The sequence below is a fragment of the Mus musculus genome, chromosome 13, assembly GCF_000001635.26.
Source record: "Mus musculus strain C57BL/6J chromosome 13, GRCm38.p6 C57BL/6J".
Taxonomy (NCBI): domain Eukaryota; kingdom Metazoa; phylum Chordata; class Mammalia; order Rodentia; family Muridae; genus Mus; species Mus musculus.
In genome coordinates, this window is record NC_000079.6 from 107,998,440 (window position 1) to 108,007,552 (window position 9,113).

Here is a 9,113-nt window from a genome sequence, read left to right on the forward strand (position 1 = left end):
ATATAAGAGCTGAGTGGCCAGCGACCTATTGCCTAAGCATAGATATATCAGGGGAAGCTCCATGTTCTAGTCCTGCAAGCGCCTGGGCAATAACCACCTTGTCTCTCCTAGTTTAGGCCTTAAGCTTACAGACCAATCAAAGAAGCAACACTAATCCACAGCAAAGTGTATCTCCAAATAATATTAATCCCACCCATTTTTTAAAGAAAGAAAATGCTGAGGAGATCCAATTGGGTAATCCTTTGGTCAGCGACAGGTCCAAGCGCGTGGAGTTGACCTGAAGTCTCAATTCCCGAAGGATCTGTTCAAATTCAGCCATCCAATTCTGTAACATATACTGAAAAAGACTTTTTGACAATTTAGCTGCCCTAGTAAATTTAACATACTGAATGGAAGTAACACACAATCCCGGAAACTTTTGTTCACATCCCAGCTGAGTTATTTGTCATAATACATCTATTTGTATCTGGACAAGATCTATGAGTTGATTAACCAGCATGAGACCTCCCTGTATCTTGACATTAGCTGAGGCCTGTTCATCTATGACTGTAGTCACTGAGGCTGACAAAGTGTTAATGGTGTCAGTTGTCTGGACCTGTCCAGACAGAGCCAAGGCTGTCTGAATTAAGGCCAAACCCAGTTCCTAGTTAGTGGTAAAAAAGCAGGAGAATACTTGAGCATTATACATCACCGTCATTGGGAGTGGAAATGTCGACATTATCCCCCAACGCTGCTCTCTCTTTATTATTGACGCCCTGGACATCACCAAGACGAGGGACATTAGTATTCCCTTGGTCAGTCTGGATTTTTCGGGTGAGTCTTTCTGGTAACCAAAATGGGTTGTCTTCATTCTGTGGGAAAACACAGATAGCTCCCCTGGATCTTATCAAAATAGGATCCGGGCCATACCATTTATTATCAAGGACATTTTTCCATTTAACCATCTCATTGGGCCTATCTGGCTCTGAACAATGACGTTCAGCCGCAGTATGGCCATGAGCATCAATATTTAAAAAATTGAGTGTAAAGAGTGCCAAAGACACCGACACTCTTGGTGCTCGGGGTACAGTCTCCTCAAAAGTTCCCCTCTTCTGTTTTATAAGATAGGCTTTGAGGGTGCGATGCGCACGCTCAACAATACCCTGTCCTTGAGGGTTGTATGGAAGTCCAGTCAGGTGGGTTACGTCCATCTGACGGCAGAACTGTTGGAATTTTTGAGACGTATAAGCTGGTCCATTATCAGTCTTAAGGAGTCTGGGTTTCCCCCAAGCACTCCATGCCTCAAGGCAATGTTGAATCACATGTGAGGCTTTTTCTCCGGTTAACGGAGAAGCAAACATGATGCCAGAACATGTGTCAATGGACACATGGAGATATTGAAGTTTTCCAAAGGAAGAAACATGTGTAACATCCATTTGCCAGACCTGTAGAGGTCGAATACCGCGTGGATTAATTCCCACATGAGGAACTGGCAAGAACTCACAGCAGCTTTGACATTGAGTAACAATGTCACGGGCTTCTTTTCTTGTCAAGGAGAAACGACTGCGTAATGTTTCAGCCGTCACATGAAAATTGTTATGAAAATTTCTTGCAGCCTCTACCGGGGATGATAGGGCAGCAGCCACCACTTTAGTGGCCTTATCTGCCAAATCATTTCCCAGAGCCATGGGGCCAGGTAGGCCTGAATGGGCTCTAACATGAGTAATATAAACAGGAGATCTTCTAGATAACAAAACTAATTGTATCTGCTGAAAAATATTGGCAACTCTACTGGAAGGCTTAATCACTCCAGCCACTTCTAAAAGATTTACTGCATTAACCACATAATAGGAATCTGACACAATATTAAGGGGTTTTAAAAAGGTTTTTAAAACTTCTAAGACCACTAAACATTCTACCACTTGAGGTGAATTTTCATTATACTGTTTGGATACCACTTTACCATTAGCCACATAGGCACCTATGCCAGTTTTTGATCCATCAGTATATACCACAATCCCATTTTTAAGTGGGTTTCTTACTGTTATTTGTGGAAACACAACAGATTGATTTTGGGCAAACTGTAAGATTGGATGCTTTGGATAATGGTTATCTATTTTTCCTGAAAAGGAGGTAACTAAAACTGCCCAATCATTAGATGTGGCTGCCAAGGTTTGAACCTGTGCAGCGGTATAAGGTACAATTAAAAGATATGGACTTTGCCCAAAGTGGGTGATTGCTGCTTTTAGACCTTTAAGGGCAAGCTGTGCAATTGCATCAGGATACCAATCTATTATTTTAGCTGGGGATACGTTTGGATGGATCCACAACAATGGCCCATTCTGCCACAAAACTGCAGTTGGCAATTGTGCTGTCTTAAAGACACACAAACTGAAAGGCTGCGAATCCTCAATACGTTGTAATTGTGCATTCTGTAAGGCTTTTTCCACCTTATGTAAGGCCTGGTTAGCAGCTAGAGTAAGAGTCCTAGGGGAGGAGATATGAGGATCTCCTTCTAAAATACTAAACAAAGGCCTTAACTCAGCGGAAGGAATCTTTAAAAAAGGTCTGAGCCAATTAATATCTCCCAACAGCTTTTGAAAATCATTTAAGGTATGGAGGTGATCTCTTCTTATCTCTACCTTTTGGGGCACAATCTTATCTGGGGACACCACAGAGCCCAAGAATTGTCCTGTATCAGAAATTTGGACCTTTTCTGTGGCTATCTGTAAACCCCACTGACTTAAAGTTTTAAGTAGAAAAGGATATGCCTTTTGTAGCATGGTAAGGTCTTTATGGCACAGGAGGATGTCATCCATGTAAAGGAGCAAAATTAAAGAGGGGAATTGTTCCCTCACTGGCAAAAGAGCTTCTTGCACATAAAGTTGACACATAGTAGGACTATTGGACATCCCCTGTGGTAAGACCTTCCATTGATACCTCTTATCAGGTTTAGCAGAATAAGCTCTCTGACCCGTTAACAAGTCAAAAGTCCAATCTCTCTGCTCTGGAGTTAAAGCAGCAGCGTTTGCTCGGTCCTGCGCCTGTGCAGCCTCTCGCCACAGAGATCTCCATTTCACATATTTGCCCATACTAGGGAGAGCGGCTTTTGCAATCATTTGCCAGTCGGCAGGAGTTAGTGCCATGCCGGCAAGCCTGTCTAACTGCACCAAGGTAAAATTAGCATTGATCCTTTGTTCCTCTCGGGGAATGAATGAGTCTGCGCACTGCCTCTCTGCGCATTGCTGACGCACTACGCAGGGCGGGGACTCCGCATAGGGCGGGAGTGCACCTGGTAGCCGATTGCCCTGAGGCCAATTAGCAAACTGGCCTTCGCCAGCCGCTTTTGGCTTTTTCCTTAAATGACTAGTTAGCACTTTACTTGGCGGCTGGTATCCTTTTCTTTCATAATGAGCCGCTTTTTTCTCCCAGTCTGTTTCTTCAGAGCACAGGCTCCTTCTCCTAGAGACCTCCGCTAATTGATCTTTCTTCTTTTCCCTTTTTCCTCTTTTTCTTCTAATCTCTCTCCAGGTATTCCTACCTAACCTTAACTTTTCCTCGGGTTCAAGACCCTTGGAAAGGCCTGTATACTTATTTTGTGTACCATATTTCCTTTTTGTTCCTACTCTCTCTCCCCGCTTTACTTCTGATAGCTTGTCCTGAATTTCCTCTAGAATTTTCAGCCCTATCTTAACCACTATATAACATGTGAAAAGGAACAAAAGGGCTTCTAACACTAGAAAAAATTCAAGGCCAAACATAACTTGTAAAGCCATTTTCCACTTTACTTCTGATAGACTGTCTTGAATTTCCTTAGAAAGTTCAAGATCAGACTTACCTCGTTCCCCAGCTGAAAAGTTCTGAATTCATACAGTTGAATCCTTCTTAACAGTCTGCTTTACGGGAACCTTTATCACCGTCGTTCCCCAGCTGATGAGTTCTGAATTCGGCAGTTGAATCCTTCTCAACAGTCTGCTTTACGGGAACCTTTATCACCGTCGTTCCCCAGCTGATGAGTTCTGAATTCGGCAGTTGAATCCTTCTCAACAGTCTGCTTTACGGGAACCTTTATCACCGTCGTTCCCCAGCTGATGAGTTCTGAATTCGGCAGTTGAATCCTTCTCAACAGTCTGTGTTACGGGAACCTTTATAAACGTGATCCGCAGTTCTGGTTCCGGAATGAGGGATCCTCCTTGCGCCAGTCCCGAGTTTTTTTCTCGTCCCGGAATTCGGCACCAATTGTTATTAGACGCGTTCTCACGACCGGCCAGGAAGAACACCACAGACCAGAATCTTCTGCGGCAAAGCTTTATTCTTACATCTTCAGGAGCCAGAGTGTAAGCAGCAAGAGAGCAAGAAGCAAGAGAGAGCGAAGCAAGAGAGAGAAGCAAGAGAGAGAAGCAAGAGAGCGAAGCAAGAGAGAGAGAAAAACGAAAACCCCGTCCCTCTTAAAGAGCATTCTCCTTCGCCTCGGACGTGTCACTCCCTGATTGGCTGCAGCCCATCGGCCGAGTTGACGTCACGGGGAAGGCAGAGCACAAGTAGTCATAAGATACCCTTGGCACATGCGCAGATTATTTGTTTACCACTTAGAACACAGGATGTCAGCGCCATCTTGTAACGGCGAATGTGGGGGCGGCTCCCAACAGTTTGTATTTGCTTGGCCCATGAAGTGGCACTATTAGGAGATGTGGCCTTGTTGGGGTAGGTGTATCACTGTGGGTGTGGGCTTAAGACACTGGAAGTCAGTATTCTGCTAGCAGCCTTCAGATGAAGATGTGGAACTCTCGGGTCCTCCTGCACCATGCCTGCCTGGATGCTGCCATGTTTCCACCATGATGATAATGGATTGAATCGCTGAACCTATAAGCCAGCCCCAATTAAACATTGTCCTTTATAAGACTTGTCTTTTTCATGGTGTCTGTTCACAGCAGTAAAACCCTAACTAAGACAGAAGGCTATTCTAACTCTTAGAGGTGGGGGGTGAAGCTCAGCCTCTATATGACCAGTCTACCCTCTGGGATGCTCATGTGGGCTCCAGAAGACACTAAACTGAGGCTGAGACCTAGAGCTCTCTCCCCTCCCTAACCCATCCATTTCCTGCATTTCTTCTAGAATAATCACTCAGTGATGAACTTCGATGTCAGGAGCGAACCTCCGGAAACAGTGGGGTTCCTCGAGGAATACCTGATGTGTTCTGATGAGCAACCACAGGAGCCACGAGGATATCTTTGTCACTGTTCTTTTGCTGTGAGGAGACACCATGACCACTGCACCTCTTATAAAGGAAAACATTTAATTGGGGCTGCCTTACAGTTTCAGAGGTTTAGTCCATTATTGTCATGGCAAGAAACATGGCAACACGCAGGAGGACATGGTGCTGCTGGAGGAGATGAGAGTTGCACATCTGGATCCACAGGCAGCAGAAAGAGAACTGGCTAGAGCTTTTGCGACCTCAAGCCCCACCCCCTAGTTTCACAATTCCTTCAACAAAGGCACGCCCACTCCAAGGCCCCACCTCCAAATAGTGCCCCTTCCTCTGAGCGTATAGGAGCCATTTTCTGTCAAACCACCACAGTGGCGGACTGCCAGTCAGTCATGGCATGGTGGCAGTGCAGTGTTCCTCTGTATACTCTTCCACCTGGATGTCCTGGTGATCACTCATGAGTATCGTTGACTGAACCTCTTCATAATATCTGTAGAAAACCCTCCCTCTGAAAATAATGATGGCCATATCAAACAGGCTCATCTGGGACGTCCCCCAAGTCGTCACCATGACCAGCTATCTCTGGAGAGCTGGAAGCACAGTCTTTCTCTTCACTTCCTGGGCACTTTGTCACTTAAGCCACAGAACAGCCCTGGCACACCGCACTAGTTGTTGGCCTTTACTCTAACCCAGAGGGTCCACGCCCACTTTTATGGACAAGTAGGATGATGTCACCTCTCCCCAAATCTTCTTGGAGCCTGTGCAGAAACCAAAGTCTTCTCTCCCAAGCAAGCTGAAAACCAAAGCCGAGTGGAGCGCAAATGCATGTGGGGAGGAAGCGCGTCTACTCCAGTGTCTTCTGGCACCTGGCTCAGTCAGCCAGAGTCTTTTAAATTGGGTTTTTATTTTAAGCCTGTATCAAGGAAACCTCCTTCCTGGAGCTATTTTGGATGGAGGACATCCGTAAAGAACGAACAGATACAACCTGTTTTTGAGGAACTCTCGTTTTGTGAGACTGATTAAAATGTACGTAGACTCACACAAAGAAACTTTGAAGGTGTAATTCTTCCACGTCTTACAAAGTCCTTTTGATTTTAAACAAGAAACTTCTAGAATGAAGTGATTTCCATTTCTCTTTCATGGATAGTTAAAGTTTACAATAGTGTTTCTTCCGATAGTGCGTCGCAAGCATGTCCAAGCACACGTCAAAGTTAAACAACGCACATAGAAAAATCCCTATACCCCTTATGCTGATTCTTCCACTAACAATTTGCCAACCTTGTCCTATCTGTAGCTATATGTCTATCTTGCTATTTATAAACGATAGCATTGCAATTTTTAAGAAATCATTTTACGTTTTGGTGTAGACTAAGCATCTCATATAGGAACTTTAAACAAAAATAAACGGTAAAGGCTCTTTTTAATCATAGAGGTATTATACATATGATTTGGTTCTGTAAAGCTCCACTTTCCTAGTGGGAGGATCTGGAACTCATTTTAACACTTGCTGGGGTGAGTCTTGTTTTAGTGCAATCGTTAGAGCAATCAGTTATTCTACTGTTTGGAAGTTGAAAGAGACTGCCTTGCAAAGGTTTCAGGACTATTTCTCAGAGCCCCTAGTCTGCTTATTCATAAATGGGAGAACCTATTTTTCTTGAACTAGTGGGTAAATGTGTCTATTCATTAACACTTAAGCATAAAGTCACAAACTGAACTTGCTACGATACTAATGTGTTCGTTAGTATGAGCCATATGCATTTAGCACCATGATTTATAAAGATCTCAATCAGCTCCCTGGCACACAGAGATCTAATTACAAGAAAAGCTTTGAGTTAGAGGCCATAAAGACAATATACTTCACCCTGCAGTGCCATTTTTTAATAGAGGCCCAAGAACACGACGTGCAAATGTGAACTATCAGGAAACAGGAAAAACGTTTGTTTCACTATCATAAAAGTAAAATATTATTGTGTTGACCCATACAGTTTTCATTTCAATCAAAGTATCAGGCAATGAATGCAAAGAAAGATTTGGCTGTTCTGCCTAAAGTGACTACTTGAGAATGCCACAGTAGCATGGTAGTGTTAATCAAAAGCAGATCCCCTCCAGGAAACAGAAAACAGAAGCCCAACCCTAGAGCCACAAACTGTAGTTACAACCAAACATGGTGATAGATGCTCCAGAAAACACATGGTGTGGGCAACCGCCAGGGACCATAAATGTGTCTAGTCTTGGTCCCTGTGAGTAGGGCGAGGCTGGGGGAAACCATGGTCGTCCCCTAGATAAGACAACGGGTGACAGATCTCAGAAGTACCCAGGGACTTTCTCTGTAAGAAGAGTGTGATGAAACTGAAGCCCACAGGATTTTATCTTTAGCAATAGTGGATGGTGCCTGGTGTACAGGGTCAGTCACAGACTTAGAGTCTATGAGCAGATAAGTATGGTCCACACAGGGCTCCCTGAAGACCAGCACCTGGCATTGTAACAAGATGGCTGAAAGTGAACGGAACATGAGAAAGACGTGGACAACAGAGAGCTGGGAATGAAATCAGAGAGGAAGGCAAAGGCAGGGAATTTAAAATGTACTGCATTATGTTATTAGCACTGTGAGGACAGAAAGCAACCCAAGTCAGAAGCTACATGCAGTGGGCCTTCTCAGAGTGGAGGAAGTGGATCTCACATCAAAGTAAACAATGGGAAAAGCCCCAAGTCAAACTCCATGGTAACTGTCTCAACAACTGGACAGGAGCAGAATAACATCCCCACCGTCAATGGCAGACAGTCCAGAAAGATGCCCAAGCCACAGCTGACTACATCAGAATGACTGAGAAGTTACCAAGAAAAGGTTGTATAAGAGAATAAGTAAAAATTAGATCATGAAACCCAAGAAAGAATATAAAATAAAAGGAAAGGCCATTTTAGAAATGAGGAGTAAATGAGAAAGAACCTAAGGATAAAGTAGCAGAAGAGGAAAGTGAGAAGAGAAAGTTATTATTAATCTTTTAGATAAAAGAGGCCAGAAGCTGAGCTCACAGGCTTAGAGCTTTGGAGGTTAAGGTAGGAAATTTACGAGTTCCAGACTTGCTCTATATGGTTTGAGACCAGCATGAGATTTATATCAAAACAAGCAAGCAAGCAAGCAAGCAAGCAAGCAAGCAAGCAAGCAAAAACTATTTTGTTAATGTTTTAGTTTTATTTTTCTGTGCATTGGTGTTTTTTCCCTGCGTGTATGTCTGTGTGTGAGGGACAGATCCCTTGGAAGTTCCAAGTGATGTAGACAGTTGTGAGTTACCTTGTAGGTGCTGGGAATTGAACTTGGATCACTAAAAGAGCAGCCAGTGCTCTTTGCCATGGAGCCATCTCTCCAGCCCAGCACTGGTTTCTTTAAAAAAGAAAAGGAAAGGAATGGAAATATATATATATGTATATATAAGCTTTAAAAAGGCTGTAAGTGATAAATACTGAAAACAAGTAGAGAAGTTGGACAACGTGCAGAGAGTGAGAGACTTTGGGCCACTTGGTTCTAATGGGGTGTCTTCATCAAAGCTCTCCCCCTCTCAAGGTTCATGGATCTGTGTGGAAGAGGACGCAGAAAGATTGTAGGAGCCCAAGGGATGGGTGACTCCAACAGGGCTGATGTGTATATGAACTCACAGAATGGCCTCATGCACTAGAACTATACAGGTTCAAATCAGACAAAATCCCAGCTCAGAGAATGGGAAGTGGACAAAGTCACACCTGTTACCCAGACACAATTGCTATGTAATTGCTACCTGCTGGGGCAGGGAAAAGCAGTTTTTTCCAGTGGAGAATCACAGGGAATATCAACCATACTCATGGCAGGCCCCATGCCAACACAAATGAAAGTCAAGTTTTGTTCTTTGTTTGGGGACTTTTCCTTCTATCTTTTTTTGAGAGAAAGAGAGAG

General features: G+C 43.8%; 1 long non-coding RNA gene across 1 annotated transcript; it reads left to right on the forward strand.

The window, feature by feature from the left end:
* Positions 1 to 661: 661 nt before the first annotated feature.
* On the forward strand, positions 662 to 6,230 carry B230220B15Rik. Its single transcript, XR_382885.1, has 2 exons — positions 662 to 813; positions 3,872 to 6,230. It is a non-coding gene; the product is annotated as an RIKEN cDNA B230220B15 gene (long non-coding RNA).
* The last annotated feature ends 2,883 nt before the right edge of the window (positions 6,231 to 9,113 follow it).